Raw genomic sequence first — 17639 nt, 5'->3', positions numbered from 1 at the left:
AAAAGACATTTCTAAAATGAATGAGTATTTGAGAAGATGCCGAACTTGTTGGCTAAGAGCTTTCTTTTTCTTTTTTTTTTTACTAAAAAAAGAGTAGAAGAGTAGAGTACTAAAAAAACTTTACCAAAAAAAGAGTAAAACTACTGAATGTATCTCCTTTCTCAGAAATATAAAATATAAAAAAGTTCCCATGTAGCCTTTCCCTTATAGTTTTCAAAATATTTCCTTCCCCTTTGTAACATATGTCTACATTTTTACTTTTCTCTCTCCTCTACAGTTTAGTGTCATGTTTCCATTAACTGCTAAATTCCTGAGCTAAGGTGTTTCTTCCTGCTCCCCAAACAGCTTTCACTTGTTCTTTTGCATTTTAACATGTAGTACTTTTTTTCATATGCTAATATTAAGGCCCTAGAGAAGAACTTTTTCATTGGTCTTTTGAAATGTTCTTCAAGTTTGATTGAAATCCATTCTATTAAAACTACCTTTTTGCTCCTTCCTTCTGATGTAAGAAGTGGAAGTTCACCAAACCCGTTCAGTATTCCGAGCCAAAGTTTGTCTGCACTGTGGTTGCAGTCAAGTGTCCTAATACATGCAAGCAGTTTCAAGACTCCAGTGAATGTCAGTTCTATATAGAATCCGATTTACTGTCAAAGACACAATTTTTGTCTGGTCTAGTCCCCAAAAAAAAGACTTGGCACAGGCAGAATGCTGTGGTGAAGTGAAAGCCCAAGTATTTTAAATTAGTAGTTTTCATTGTAGTTTTCTTTGAGCCTCATTCCGTTTCATTCAAGTATTTCGATTCATCCCATTTTTGGAATTTGTTAGAATAATGCCTTCAAGTTTACCCTAAAAATAAGATTTGATGCAAAACTTGTAGACATCTTGGAAGCAAAATTTTGAATTTTCTGTTTTCTTAGAGTTCCACAATATATATTCAAAATTTTTATTAAACTATTTTGAGTATCAATAGTAAAAATGGGATCTTCTGGAGCTCAAACTTAATGGAATTTCCATTCCTTCAATTTCAATTTTTTTTTTTTTTTTGCCAGCGATTTCCATGGTGTTAGACTTCTTTCTAAGAGCTTTTGTGGTAGGCTTTTGTGATATGGAACATCCAACAGAAGAGCTGCATAGGGATACACTGAGACACTGAGACTGCCCAGGAGCTGCTGAAACAGTTTAGTCCAGTAAATTCTCCATAGTTTCTTTCTACTTAGTGTCCACTCCATGACTTCGGTGAAATTGTGCTTTTCTTTTCTGCTCCTCTTCCAGGTGGACACAGAATTCTACCCAAATTCATCACAGGTGGAATACCAGCTTTTATCTCTCAGCTCTGTCAACTACAGCTCAAGTAGCAGTTCAGATGTATAGGAAAAAATCCACTGCAGCTTTTGAACAGCTCAAACTTAAAACTCTGCTTGTGATACATATATATCTTCCAGCTTTAAAAAAAAGAGAATGGCTTTTTATGAACTACTTTTACCATGCAAACTCATTCTCCAAAACATTCATTTTCTTGATTGTGGGTGTGAAATTCTGATGCCATATTAATAATTTAGTGTGACAGATGGATTAACTAGAGGGCAGAACTTTTCTAGGGGATTAACTAGGGGTACAATATTTCTAAACTTTCAGCTGCTTGGCTTTGTAGCTTTGACAAAGCCATTGCTGAAAATTTGTTTAACCTGTCCATGTGAGTCTCTAAGCAATTTTGCATGTTGATTGACTAATCTACATATTAGATTAAGAGCTTCCTGTTACTGATCTACAAAATCTAGTCTCCTTAAGGTAACTGATAAATAACTTAAATGAAATGAGTAGCTAATTTAAGTCCAGTTGTTCATTAGATGGATAGGTAAAAGACTTACTGGAGCCTGCAGTAACAGTTTATCTGCATAAACACTGTAAATCAAAGCATGTTACCAGTGTCTGACAGAAGCGCTACATCTGCATAAACAACCTGATGAATACTTAAAAGACGCTGTAGTGCTGTCTCCAAGCCTACCTCAAACAAAATACCTTTCCTTAAGCAACTTTCTCCTTGCATTGCTGCAGACACAGAATGCTATAAAGAATACAGAAAGATTGACTCTCTCTATTTGTATAAATATATTTTCTTTTTCTGTAGCTCATTTTACTAGCAACTTTTCTACACTGGCATAAATAAAATAGTGTTTTCTACCAATAACCTTAAAATTGCTTTAGAATTCCACACTTCACTTTGTAGTGACACTTGCACTCTGAGCTGCTGCAAAACGTCATTTTGGGAAACAAATCCCATGTCAGTTTACATGGCAAGAGAGTAAATAGTACATTCATAGCTCATATGGAATCTGACAGTTGAAAACTGAAACAAATTACTTCGAAGGTCAACTCTCTTTTTCATTGACCTTGATATTATTAATGTTTGTAACCCGGAATGTAAATGAAACACATTTCCAAAGTTCTTCTCCATCAAAATAAATTAACAGCTTTTTAACTCACCTATTTACAAACTCTGGTTATTTTCAAACATATAATTTTAATCTACCTAAATCAATTTAACCAGGGAGAAGGCTAGGATGTGACTCATTTGCTTTATGCCAGTGGGTAGCATTGCACTGCTAAAGGAAGACATTGTGACAGATTTGTGTGCCAGAGAACCTTCTTGGTGTTTCCAGTTGACAGAATTTCCACAGCAGCTAATGTCCAAGCGTGGGACCCAGTGTGTGAAAAAAGATCTCATTTTTGGGAGATGTCGACATTTTTCACGCTTAAAACTGCTGGAACAATTCCTTCCAATAATTCCTCCTTTAATGGCAAGAGATTCTTTATTTCTGCTGTAGTGCTGCTTTGTAACAATAAGAGTAACCCAAATTATGAAAAGTAGATAGTTGTAGAAATAAAAAAGTGGCAAGATAAAGACCTGTTCTTTGATTGCCAGTACAATAAGAAACAGTTACATGAAGTCAGTACAGAATCAAACTATGATAGCTGTTCTCACTGCTTGTCTCTACAGAGAGCAAGTTGAAAGGGATTAAGTAATACTGAGATGGAATGCGGTCAGCACTTCTTGAAAAGAGCTTTTAGACTTCCAATTAGGAAATTTTTTCTTGTCTTTACCTTGTTCTGTTCCATCTTTCATGGCAGTGAGCTGGAATTCTGGCCTGAAAAAAACATTAGAATTTCTGTGGTTGGCATCATAATTCAAGCTTTCTTTTTGTACACTAAGTATACAAATAACAGCAAAATACTGTCCAGGGCTGAACTGTAACTTCACTAAAAGGTGCAAAAATGTCAAGAAAAAGTTTGCTTTCATTTTTTTTTGGAAGCAGCATTAACAAAATTGGAGATTATGTGTTACAAGATCTTCATTCTTACCTGGAGTCCAACTCCTGGCCCTGCACAGGACACCCCAAGAATCACACCATGTCCTTTTCTTAAGCAAATTTTGAGAAGGAATACTGTAAGTCTTCTAGATGGAAAGCAGGAATGAATATAAATGCAAGTGCTATTGAACTCAAGCAAAGAAAATAGAGTGATACTTCAGGATGGCTTGAGACCTATGAATATGAGCTGTGCTTCATTTTAAGACATGATAGTATGATACCACCATGGCTCTCAGTGAAAAACTGGTTAATGTGCAGCCTGCTTTGGGTGGTTCACTTCTCATTTCGAAGGTCCAGCAAAAAACAGGTACATATCTTGGTGGGTTTGACTTGGTTTCTTACCACATACTCTGTGTTGTCATTATTACACAGGATCAGAATAATGAGAACATCACCTCTAACTAGGGAACTGTGTTCTCAGACTGAGAAATGCACCACCTTGATAGTTCTGCCTCTCACATCCCCTAGTAGTATCCTCTACAGCCTGTTGGCCTGCTCTGGTTGTGCAAAATTGCAGGTTGTTTATAGTCTTTGTTTCCGACATGGAGCTACCAAGTTCAGTCTCAAAGTGCCATGTCTGCTAAAGAAATTTCATGCTTTCAGGTAGTTGTGTCATTTGGATGATAAAAACTTGTTATCCATGCTAAAATGTATTTGATGTAAAAAAAAAACCCAACCAACCAACCACAAACACTCCAAAAAACAGCCATGTATTAAGATATAGGCACTGTGATTTTCAAAAGGTCTAATGCTTCTATGTTCTATTCCATGTCCAAATATAAACCAGCATTTCTTTTTCTGTTGCAGAAAGGTGCTTAATATTCTGAAATCAGCCATTTTAAAACTATTTCTACCGAACTCTGAGAAATTCAAAATCACTTGTCATCACTTGTGCTTACTGCATGAATAACTGAAGCACTTGCAGGGATAATAATAAGTATGAATTGCAAACACTTCTGGCTTTGAAGGTTGATGCCACTGACAAGAAGTCTCTCATGTATGAACTGAGAAGCATCCACACTTTTACAGTGCAGTAGCCAAGATGTATATTCAGTAGTACAGTCATGGGAAAAAGATACTGGGAATACAGAAATTGCATCATTCTTGCTTAGTGTTTGAAAAGAGTTAGTCAGAAAACCAGAAGAGAACAGGAGGTCAAGGAGCAAGGAGAATTAAGCTGAAGGAAATAATTGGGGGAGGAGTTTGGAACTGGACAGAAGAGTCAAAAAGAACTGCATTTTTTCGCATTGTCAGGGGATGAAAATTAGACACAAAGTGTTATGGAATAGATAAAGGAAAAGAGTTTAAGAACTGACTTAGGACTAGGAGGAGGAAGGCAAATAGAAGAAGAAAAGTGAGGATTGGAAGGAGATAGAAAAGACCCAAAGAGAGGCATAGAAGTTTTTGACCTGTTTGAAGAAGTTGCTATATCACATGTCAGGAGAAGAGGTGGAGATGAAGAGAACACCATATACAAGTAGAAGGTGGAATATTCATTAGGCCCAGAAAATAATGGTTTCTTAGCCAGGACAGGAACTGAGCTGAAAGAGGACAGAACAGATTGGTAGTGAAAGAAATTGATTTGATTCCAGCTTTTCACCCAAGGACATTCAGACTGAACAGAAATAGGAAATGGAATTTGGAGGTTATAGGTCAGAAGAAGAATGGAGGAGGAAGAGGAATTGAAAAATATATGTTCATTGAGCTGAAAATAGGTCTGTATTGTTTTAAAAGGAATCTCATATTTCATGAAATTCATCAGCTTCATCCTGACCTCAAGACATAAATCTTCTGTTAAAACTTACCTAGCAAAGAACTAGCAGGCAAATTTACTTTTTGGAGAGTACAAGATGTCTTTTCAGTCCCTGAGCAATGTTGTCAGTGCTATAAATACATCTATTTAAAAAGCATTTATTTTCAAATATTACAATCAAAATAGAAATAGCTTTGAAAAAATCTACCAAATTAACTAAATAAAAACAAATAACATTTTTTCTATGTCAATGTTTAAAAAGTTCTATTTCTTGAAAATTCAGGAAATTGATAGCTAAAAGAGAGCATAAATCTTTCCTTTTTTATTTTTTTGTCATGACACAGTATAATGTGCAAGGCTGAGGAGCCAAACTAAATGGAAGTTTGAGCAATTAACAGCAGTGAGGAGGATGGTTATTATCTGATGCAATGTGTTCTTGCTATAGCAGTGACGAAGATTTGGTATTATTGACCAGCCTTGCTTGTACAAGGGGAATGTACAAACCCAAACCAAAAAGACAGTTCTTCTCTCAATAACTTTTCAGGTTAAAGATAAAAAAAATTAAAGATTAAAGCAAAAGGCACTCCTCAGGCTAATACAGGAGGTAGCTATAGACAATGAAAGCAGGCTAGATTGTCTAAAATTATGTCTGCTTTCAAGCCGCAGTAAGTTTTATAAAATTTCCATTTAAGAACATGCTCATGGTATCAGTGTCAGTATTACAAATGTACTTTCGTGGTATAGGAAAAGGCATGCTGGATGAATGACACGAAGGACCCATTTTATATTTAATACATAATTTTCCTAATAAATGTTCTATCTGTCAATGCAGTATTTTTTAAATAATTAAAGATTGGTTTTTTCCCCAGTGTCATTTTGCACAACTCACCAGAAGACCCCATTCAATATCAAAATTAGTTACTTGAAGTGTTTTCAGGTGTATGGGTAGTTTTCATTACAGAATGTCTTTTTTACTTAAAAAGGAATGAGAAATTGCTGGATAGCAGAACCAACCTAACCTTTTTCCCTAAAAAACCTGATTTTCCAAATCTGATCTCGCTAATGTTGAAATGAGTTTTCATGGATTTTGATACTCTCATTCGCTTCCTTTGCATAGGGTTAGTTTCTTTCACATTTGGAATCTCTGCTTCTATCTTTAGTTTTACAAGAAATATGAAAATTCTTTTCATCTCTTTCACAAATCACCAAGACAACCATAAAGTACTAGCATTTGAGAGATAAAAGGTATTTAATGGCAATGAAGTTTTAGAGAGTTCTTTAAATTTGGCTACTAGAATTTGTCTGTACATAAAGAAAGGATTGACAGGTCCTCTCATTTTATTGACTATTCAAATTTAAGTGTAAGAAGCTATAAGACACATCTTGTATAAGAATATTTAGCATAGATAAGAAGACTCAAATGTAAGTGTTATACTAGTATTATATATTAGTCTTCTAGAACTTGTGTTCTTTCCTATTAATACATCAGGTACCTTTTTGGTACTGGTGTGAATTTCAATGACAAAGAACTATCTGTAGTTCTCAAAAATAATATCTCATGGATAGGGATAATTTAGAGGCAAAGGACCAATCAGGGCAATTGAGGATATTGGAATATTCTCTATAATTTTGTTTTATTTTTAAAAATAAAAGAAAATTATAGAGAATATTCCAATACCTGAATTTAATTATGATTGGCTTGAGAAAGTAAAAGATAAAGACTTTTCAAGAAAAGCCCAAATTATTTTTTATTTCATAAGATAATATTTTTTTCCTTGGAAGACCGCGATTAATTGCTCTAGGACATTTTAAACTTAAAATTTTGGCAACATAGGATCATTTTTAGTTTCGGAGTTAAATGCTAGTGAAGATGAGTGTCTTCTTACAATTTTAACGCTTTGAAGAGAGAGAAAAAGAATCTCTAAAATAATCTAAAAGCACTTCTTTATATCTGTATAATCACTAGCAACAAATGGATGAGGCATTTTGTTTGAGATATCAAGGAGTGTAGCCAAAAGTTAAGAACGAAACTATTCTGGTTAGCATAAGAGGTACCACAACCAGTACTGACCAAGTGAACAACAGGTTGTTCAGGTCTGTATGGAAGATGGAGGAGGTGATCCAGCCTCTCCTGCGTGCTAGAATTGTAGGGATTTTAGCATTTGTTTGTTTACCTTTTACTACCATACTGAGGGTGGGATTAATTTCGAGATGATGGGACTACAACATGCCAAAATTAATGGGTTTTTCTTGTGTTATATCTATGTCGGATAGTGTAAGAAAATAGTACTTGAGATAGATTGCCTATCTCAGGGCATGCTTCATCCACAAAGAGAATTAAATTAAAATGCAGCCATCAAAACACAAAACTGTAAGCATCCCTGAGTGTTTTTGTCATTGATTTATTGTCAGAAACCATCTGGGCCTTTTCCACCGAATTTTACCGTTATGTCTCTCTTCTAGCTTTGACTGGGAGTACTGTTCATTGATTCAGTTACACGAGCGTATGTTTGAGTACAGAAGTAGTCTCACAGGTTTCCTGACTACTGAAAGTAGTTATCTGTGTGCTTAAACATCTTGCTGAGTGTCTTTACCTCTTCACAAGCTATTGCTATTATTTATAAATTCAGCATCTCACAGGAAAATCCTTCTGATCATGTTAAACAGGGTAAATATGATGTGAATAGATATTTGTTGATCTGGGGGGGAAGCATAAATGTTTAGAGCTGAGTAGTGATTGAAGTTAACTTGCCAAACGTAAATCTAATTAACCAAACATTTCATGTGCTAACTCCTTATAAATGAGGAGGAGAATTATGTAGGGAACAAAGAGAGCCAGTGTGAGGCATGAAGGATGCTTTGGAATGCAGTGTTATGGCATATGAAAACTGCACAGACTGGCTTTACTGACTCATTATATAAAATGGTGAAGCAGCCTAGTTGCTCTGTTTTGCAGTTAAAACAGTATAAAAACTCACAAAAACTATATGATTACTGTAGAAGGGCAAAGCTAATACAAACAGCTCCATTTTCCCTTCCATCCTACATATAGTGGAAAAAGTTAAAAAGTCCTGCCCCACCATAGTAGGCTCCGGGTATTTTCAACTAATAAATTATCTTGTTGTTGCAATGCTAAGTGACATTTGGATGTTCTTGAGCTCTCCTACAGCCCTCCAGTGGCTTAGAGATTTAGGTACCTTTTGACTCCTTGTGTGAAAAATTCAGGTGTTCTGCAACTTGTTGTCTTGGCAGAATATTCAAGGCCATTCCAGCCTAGAGGTTTTTCCAGGGTTATCTGTGTTTGCTGAGGACTGAAGTTGGTGCCTGCGGTGATATCTTCCATGTACTAGGGAAATTAATTTCCTTGTTGTCTTACAGTTCCTCAGTAAGTATTGGAAGTCCTGTGACTTTCTCATTTTGTTCTTTGTCATTTCAAAGCAGTATTGATGTCTTAGGCTTGGTTATGAAGGAAATTGTAAAACTACACAGAATCAGCAAAGCCACAGATTGGTTTTGCTTTAAAGAAGGTAGGCTGAGCTAAGCAGGAAGATGAATTAGATAGTCTCAACAAAAAAAACCAAAAAAACAGAAAAAAAAAAAAACAAACCAAAAACAAAAAAAAAAACCCACAACAAATCAGATTGTCTACTTTTTGTAGTAATCCTACTACTGTATACTACTGTAGTCCTCAGAAGTTTTTTTCCATGCTCTACCAAAAATTTCAGGCCAGGTCAGTCTTTAGTCAGCATTGAGGACCAGCTAAAGCCAGCAGTATTATCCTTGGAGCCCACAGAGGTTTAAAACTTTCCTTCAAGGTTCTTGGTCTGGCCAAACCTGACTGTTTTGTCTTGCCTTTTTTATCTTCAGGTGGTACATGGCCCTTGCTACCCTGCATCAAGGGGAAATACCAGCATCTGAGGTGGGTTTAGTGGGACTGCCATCTCCAGGGCAAGGCTTGCAGCTGTCTTCATGCAGAAAACTCTGCTGTGTGGTTGAGTAGATCTAACTCATGTGTATATATATATATATATATATATATATATATATATATATATATATTGGAGAGAGAGAGACAGAGAGAGAGTAGATATAACTCATGCATAGTATTGCCTCCAAATATACTTTTGATGCCTAGTCAGTAACTGACAGCTGATAATTTATTTGGCTTCTGGCTCCTATGAAATGAGTTACCCATTTCATTCTGAGTGGAAAAGAACAGGGAGATATTATCTGTACTATGTAAATTCAGAAGACTCTGACACCAAGTTTTCTGTTGGTGTTTGGAAGACTAGTGTAAGTAAAGTGCTGTGTTTAATAAACAGGCCTATGGTACAGAATAGGCCAAATCAATATACTTAGCAGGCTTACAAAAGAGGTGTTCATGTACTGCTGCAGCATGGCCTTTTGCCTCCTACCAAGGTAATTATCACTATCAATTACAGTATCTTTCAATATCTATTTTAGTTACTTTTTTAAGCCTTCAGAAGGCATCTGGCCATAATAAAAGCATAGTATCCTGTTAAAGAATAACTCAGTCTCTGTGCGCTGTGTCCAGGCTGGAATGCACCATCTTCTTTTGTTATTCTTGCACCATAAATTCTGTAGTGTTTGTTGTTATTTCAGAATGGTACACTGATCTAACTGAAGGTATTTTGAACATCCTTGGTGTGAAAGGCCTCCCTGCTTTTGCACAGAGTGTTATAAATCTCTTTACTGCTACCAGGGAGGCATCTAAATTGGGCTCATCTCACATCTCCCCTGTGTAATTCAAGACTCTGTAGCCCATTATCTTAGATATGGATGATCTGTTATTGGTGATCCTTTGATAATATATATTTTTTGCTGTAATATCTCATGACATCATATTTTAAATGCTATACATTTTTATATATTCAGGGACTAAAATAATTACATTTATAATGTGTTTATTCACATATTCAGTTTTATGCTCATGCTGGTATAACTGCACCTTGTTATCCAAAGTAAATATTTCTGTCTCAACCTTTTAATCAGATAGAGAATATAATTCATGTCTGACGTAAACATGGGTATTAACTTAATCCAGTTAGTTATTGTTTGGTGTGCTATAGTTTGTAAACAAAAATTCTCAAGTAAATACAGAACATCTATATGCAATAGAGCTGGACCGTGATTTTTGGGGAAGCTGGGTAAATAAAGAGGGAATATGTGTGTGAGTGGATACAGCTTGACAAAGGCATGCATGCCTACAAATACAGGTAAGTGCTTATACATAAGGTACTGTGATTTCATTTAGGGCTACAAGAAATTCCTTATATTGATATTTGAAGTTATGTAACACAGTGAGTGCAACAAGAAAAAAAACAGCAAAAAGAAATTCATTGTGAAGGGGAAACATGGAACAGTGAAGAATATAGAATTGTTGCTGAATTTACTTTATTACATTTAAACAATCCAGAAAATACTGTTAACAGTCTTGCAGTCCTTTGGTCCTTCATCTTTGTTTAAACTACTCCATTTGAGAGCATATTTCAGTTTTGGCTGAGTAATTCCTATGCTAGTGAAAAGATAATACTTTGGGATTTAGTAGGATAAATGTAGCATTATTAGCAGTGGCAACTGAACCACATTAAATGTATTATGAGACATGTTGTTTCTTTGTAATACCACCTTGCCCAGAGAGTCAAATGTGATGAGCCATTTACAGATGAACAGTAAGAGGCACTTGTAGCTTCAAAGACTTTTTAAAACAAAATGGTGAAGGATATTTAGAGAGTGGTGGGGTTTTTTTCTGTTTATAATGCCTTAGAAAAACAATCTTAAGCTGTTAGGGCCAAAGGAAAACTTCAGCTGTCCTGCAATATAAATCTGGAAATCAAGCAAAGTCCCAGAAGTGCAAACATTTAGTCCCCATGGCACGTGGTTTAGTAATGCAAAAGTAAGATTTTTAAAAACACTCAGGGTTGTCTTGATTCTCTCCTACTGCAGTTTACATTTTTATAGATGTAAGTTAAGGCCTAGTCCCTGTAGGCTGATCCATTTAAGTGCTGCAGGAAACTTAAATTTGGCAGCTTTCCTGCAAAATATTGCACACTTGAATCCTGCAAGGTCCTTCATGAGTTCTGTATTATTGTATCTGCTTTATTAGTAGAGAAACTCAACAGTGACATAAACGTGGTACCAGAGCAAGTCAGAGACCAATCCAGGGTTACATCTCTAGAGTTCTTGACTTCTAACCCTGTATTAGCTCCACTAATTCCATTTACCTCCACAGTAACGGCATGGTGGGGTAAGGTGGAAAGAAGAAAATAAATACTTAGTTCAAGTAATCCTCAGCTCAACTAGTGTAAGATGATTTCAACTACCTACTTTATTATGCTTTTCCTGGTCCAGGAATAGCTGGACTTTACTATTTCCCTTAAAATATTTTAGAGCAAAACAAGGGGTTTTTGGTATCCAGGCACTACTTTCCTTCCCTGTTCTGTCTTGTTCTGCTTGTTTACAGTGCTGGTCATGTGCCAAATACTGTCAAGTCTTCAACCTTTCAGATGCTTCTCACTTTCTTCAGCTGGTTTTTTTTTGTTGGTTTTTTTTTTAAACAGTCTCAGTCTGCCTGCCACATTTCTCCAAAATCTACCTCTTAAGACTCCTCTTTGCTTTTCATAACATGTTTAGTGGTCTCTTCCAATGATTTATGATTCATATTTGCAAAGCTAAAAATGAAATCAGATGTATTTTTCAACAAGCTAAGATAAGGGTATTATCTTTAATGGGCATGGAAGATGGCAGCTGAAACATCAAAAATCACATTGGTCTGTTTCTGTTGTTCTATGTCATTACAAACTCACATTTTTCAGAGAGCACTGGACAAATTGCAAGACAAGCAGATCTGGATTTTTTGTCAAGCAAGAATTGCTTTGCAGTTAGGGTAATTTGATATCTCAGCTTCTTTTTTCTCTTATGAGTGTGGCAAGATTCAGAATAAAAGTCCTTCAAGACAGTTTCTTACTGCATGCTCAAAGGAACTATTTAGGTGCAAAGAATGGCAACTATCAGCTCTGTTAGATGCTCATTTTAGTTTAAGGAGAAGGTGGAGAAGAAGAAGAGAGGGCATATCAGGAATGAACAAATGAAACCAGGGCCAGAGGAGGAGATACTTGATTTCTTTGTTATTTTCTCCTTTCTCCTACTCTTACTGTTTTCTAATCTCCTGAATTTTCTGATATATGAACAGAGAGCTTTCAGAAAGAAAATAGTTGACAGAGACAGACGTTAGATTTATTGATGTACCTGAATGAATCCATGATGTTCCTGTTTTAAGCTGTCAGGTTGTTCTGTTCATAAAGCAGCATTTCACATTGCACCCTGAAATCTCAATGTATCATAGAACTTTGCTGAAGACTGACACTGCTGTGGATTGTGTTACTGTATTTTAGGAGAATCAGTTTTGCTTAAGAGCCCTTGCTTCAGTTATTCTTGAGACAGGACTGTAACCTTATGGGCAAAATGCTGATTTTTGTCAAAAGGAAAATATATTGACAGTCAGCTTTGCCTGAGTATGCTGAATCTGCATATTTTATGTCTGTGCAAAGCATAGATTAGAAAATTGTCTGCATACTTCATAAGTGATAGTAGAAATTGATTAAAGCAAATGATTCTACCCTGTGCAATGAAGTACTTATGGTCATTACAATAATGCCAAAAAGTACCTGTCAGGTTCAGAAAGGGCATCTGCTGATTTGTTGACAGGCAATTTCAAGTTCCTTTTTTACAGAAACTCCTATTAAGAGTTTCCTTGAATGAGATGATTTTTAACAGATATTTCCTTTTTGCCAGATGCTGAAATGAAATTTTAGATACGTCATGTGGTGTTTTCTTGATTTGTTTAAAATCCATGCTGAGAGATGCTGTAACAATCATTCGCTGTAACAGTGTCTGTTATGCTGTCCCTTCCTATCTGTGAATGCAGTTATGCTCTCATCTGGCTGTTTATCAAAGCTGCACTTACATTCTCCTTCCTGCCCACAGTGTGTTCTCTTACATCTCTTTTGTTTAAAAAGCAGCAATATTGCAATGTGTTTAGTGGCACCTGCTAGATTCTGCATTGGATTATTCATCAGGGAACTTCAGCATGTCAGTGTTAACAAGCTTTCCTCTTTTGGCATAGGTGGCTAGTGTGATTGTAGAATTGAGGGTGGAACTGCAGGAACTGGAAAAAAGCACTGGAAGTCCCATAATCTAACTGCACTGTTGCTTCCCTGAGTTAGTCCAGGGTAAGTTTGCCTTCTCTAGGCCCCTCCCTAAAACTCTTCTACAGCCTATTTTAAGACTGTGTTCAGTATTAGATGTTCAGTGGCCAGGCTTCCTTTGTCAGAAAAACAGATGAGGCACATTTTGGATAATGATGTTTTGTGTTGAGGTAGAGTATGTCCTTGCCTCAAGATGATTCAGACATTTGTTATGTTTTCTAACTTTCTGCTTCTGCTTCTTCTGGGCCATGGGTAGTACAGATTGCTTTTGTTTCATAGACTTAGCTAATGTGTTTGCAAATTGCAATGAAAGAATCTCAGAAAATTACGCTATACATCAGTTGAGACAGAACAAATGGTTTTTTCCTTCAGACTGCTCCTGTGTGCTATTTGAGTGCAAATCAGTAGTTTTTATGAAGTGGCTGAAGCTTGGTCTGAATAAGCTGTATTTCAGAGAATCTAATAATCAAAAATTAAGCAGGTTTTGTCAAGATGGATAGGAAGATTAAATTAAAGGGTGGTTTATGTTAACATTTGTCTCTACAAAAAGGGAGAAATATTGCTATGTGGAATACTTAGCTTCGTTAGCAAAAGTAGCCCAATTAAAATATTTGCCCATATGGTTTTTTTAAGGATTTCAAATAGACCTTTTTTGAATTTTCCTTGATTTAGAGATGCTAACATTAAATGTGACGTGTGAGATGGTAATTACAAGGTAATTATTTGATTTTCACTAAATCGACATTTCCATTAGATTCCTTCTGGCAATGTCTAGCTGAGGAAGTTGATTTTATAGGCAAATACAATATCACGATGTCTTTTCTTTTCTCAAATACGTAAGGAACAATAATGATAACTACCTCTTTTAATGTTCCTAGCCATCTGCGCATCAACACTGCGCTGTCTGATGTGCTGCTTTTTGATTAAGCTATCAGATTTGCTGAATGTGGACTTGATGCTTCCTTTTTTTACTTTTATGAAGACTTGCAAAAGCACCACTTGTCTTTTATCCTCCTTTTTTTTTATAATATCTTTGCATGTAATCTGCAAGGATTGGCAGTTAAGAGCTTCTGTCACAGCCCAGTGTGACACCTGTGATTAAAAGACCTGCCTCAATTCCCCAGTCTCTAGGTTTCTGCTTGTAGTTTCAAGATGAAAAAAGTCATGATGCTTCAGTTCATCTTTACTATTGCAAAATCAGGCACCTGCTCATAATGTGTAAAGAAAAGCTTTAAAATACAGAAATTGTATCTCTAGAGGATGTTATGTAATAATGAATTTAGACCCAAATACCAGCAGCTATAGGCTAGTTAAAACTTTAACTGTGTTTCTATAAATGTGAAGATGAACTTTACTGTAGATACCAGCCCAACCCTGTTAGTTGACCAGGTCAGGAAGCCAAGGTGGCCAGGTAGGATGTTACTGTGTGCCACTAGCGATGGGGACACACTACACTGGGACACGTGCACTTGGTTAAGAGATCCAATGACCAAACTCTCTCTCTCACACAACCAGCCAGGCTGGCAGCCATTTATCTCTGGGATATGAGACATTCCTACTGAGTTGACTTTGTAGCTTCTGAGAATCAAGGTAGCACTTGCAGCTGCGGCTGCTTACATGCCCACCTCGTACTTTCCACAGGCTGTTGTTACATGTCACTCTGTGTTCACTCTTGTCACGTAGGTTACACATTTCTTCAGCAAGTTGTAACCTGACAAAAAAACTCCAGTTTGTTTTGCTCTTGGCTTTCACCTATTTTATACATATGCAGTGCATCTGTCTGCTATTCTTTTGTTTGGTTTAGTTTATTTGTTGGCCTCTGTGTCTAGGCAGAAGTTAAAATGCTGAAGAACCAGAAGGGTCTTCTGACTGGTCAACCTATTACTTGTGTTTGAGGACCAGTAATACTGGTCAGTGCATCTCTTCGTGATGCTACATACAGCTCCTTCTGGGAGATAGCCCTATATGCCACAATGACAGTCACTGAGAAACTAATGTTCTGGACAGTACTAAAGAGAGACACAATTTTTAATGATTGCTCAAGTTTGGGGTTTTCTTTACTGGAGGTCGAATATTCTTACATGCTGAGGAAGACAGAGAACATGGTATAAGATGAATTTGTTTATTCCAACAGACTGTGATGTTTATAAAACAGTCTCATAATGGTAATCCATTCTTGTCATAAATGTTTCAAAGACAAATACCACAGTTATTTTTTTAACATAAATAATTTGGAGGCTGAAAACATTTTTTTATTTTAACTAATTGCTCACAATTTTGTCATCCTAATCATCTATCCATAACATTGTAAAGTATTTCCACCAATGTTTAAATGTTTGCTTGCTCTTACACTATTACGATGAAGTTATTTTAATGCTAAACATAGTAGAGTGATTAGAAACATTTTTGATGATGAAATATTATGTGTTGTAACTGAAAATATTCAGTTACATATTCAGTTAAACATTCAAAATCTTGATGTATGCTTACTTTATTTAATGATCCCATTATTAATGAAGTCTAGTGCCAGTGCAAGAGGTCAGTGCTGTCCAGTTTCATTATTAATTTTGAGTGTTTCATTCTTTACTCCTGTTGACCACAGAAACGTACAAAATACCATCTCTTCTTGTAAATAAAAAACCAAAAAAATCTTCATTTAAGTTAGTGTGTTTTCATTCTCTTAGTCTTTTCATACTCTTAGTAGTTTAAGTGTAGCTCAAGGAAAAGGAGAAGCCAACTGTGATTGTGAGAGTAGTGAAATTGCGCATGAAGTTTAATAATAGTAGTCTTGGGATATGAAGCACCCAGATTGTTACAAAAAGGTGAAAGGGAGCAGAGAGCAGTTGCTGTGGAGCAAAAGAGCTGGTTGCGTGGTGAATGCAGAACAAGCAACATTAAAATTAATGTGAGAAATTAAGTGTACCATCTTTGGAAAGTAATGTGCCTGTCTTTATGGGATTTGTTTTGCTGCTTACCAGAAATCTGAGCAGCATGTAGTCCATTACTTCTTGGACTAGTACAGGAGGGGGTAGGCAGTAACTTGATTTTGTCTGTATTTAGACTTGGTAGACTTTCACTTTTTTTTTTAATAATTTTCATTAGAAGAAAACAGTGGCATGAAGAAAACTTACTATATAGAAAATGTGGGCTGACATTATACCGCTGGTGCATTATCATCTGTATACATTTTGTGTACATATCCAGATGAACTACAGAATAAGTCTGCATAGAATTTTCTCTTTATTTAAAAAGTTACCTTTGAAGGGATACATTTAAATGGAAAAGAGATACTGAAGTTATTGCCACAGTAGGCCTCTCTAGGGTAGTATAGAAAGGGTATTGGAACAACTCACCCATAGATTATGGAGCCTAACTTGCTGAGGTGTTGACACTCACTATCAGATTTTATGGGTGAATTGCTTACCCAGATTAGTACATTTTCATAAAGCAGAATTGAGAGATAAATAAAAAAATAAATAAATAAAACCTCTCATGCCAGAACAAAAAGATCAGCTGTGTTATGTAACATATAATCACTTCCTGCAGTGGATATTGCAGCAGGTTCTTTCGTCCTGTGATAAAAGCATTTAGATTTTGAATCTCCAAACACTGGAATGCACCTGAGTGTGTATCTACTAATGTAAAGATATGTTATCTTTCTAGGAAGGATTTAGGAGACTGATTAAAAACCTCCATTGTGCTTCTAAATAAGTCGTAGTCTACAGCTGTAACAAGCAACCTAAATATGACATCTGAAACCAATTTTGCTAGGAACTATTTTCTTATAATTTCATGTGATCCTAGATGCCTAATCTAGTGTTATGAAGCAACTTATGGAGAACTGTGGGGTTTTTTTTTCTAAAATGTCTCATAAATAATTGTAGCTTTATATCTGATTGTCTAGAAAAGCCTGAAAATATTTGGAATTAAATTTGATGGAATGCCATGTTACGAGTGCTGGTTGTTTCAGCTGAAGTCTTTCACTGAAAAAATGAAGTTTCACTCCGATGTATGAAGTTTTTATGGCTTTTTATTGTTAATAAATGTTAATATTCTCACGTGTTCATATTTGCAATTGGAAAAAAATAAGTTTCATGTAAAGTTTGAAAATTCTACTCTTGTGTAAGAAAATGGCTGAGACATACCCAGCAGTCACAGAGCAGGAATGGCAAGCTGCACACTGGGAAGTTTCCTTCCAGAGCAGCTCCACAGATAATGCATGGCAGATGTAGCATAGTGGTTGAAGTGTCCCTACGTAGTGTGAACACATCCAGTTTATCTACTGTAATG

The 17639-nt window shown here is 36.0% G+C and overlaps 1 protein-coding gene across 2 annotated transcripts in view; it reads left to right on the top strand.

Moving 5' to 3' along the window:
- Nucleotides 1-17639, top strand: part of SYT1 (synaptotagmin 1) — a 333835-nt gene that overhangs the window by 94097 nt on the left and 222099 nt on the right. Inside the window, exon 3 of one of the 2 annotated variants that reach the window (XM_030960948.1) lies at nucleotides 8989-9040. The exons of the other annotated variant lie outside the window; for it this stretch is intronic. The gene's annotated coding sequence lies outside the window, so the exon portion shown is untranslated. The remainder of the gene's footprint in view (nucleotides 1-8988; nucleotides 9041-17639) is intronic. 2 annotated transcript variants of the gene reach the window in all.

Source organism: Camarhynchus parvulus, chromosome 1A (genome assembly GCF_901933205.1).
Source record: "Camarhynchus parvulus chromosome 1A, STF_HiC, whole genome shotgun sequence".
NCBI classification, from domain to species: domain Eukaryota; kingdom Metazoa; phylum Chordata; class Aves; order Passeriformes; family Thraupidae; genus Camarhynchus; species Camarhynchus parvulus.
Note: the sequence above shows the minus strand (reverse complement) of the source record. Positions and strands in the feature narration are given on the sequence as shown.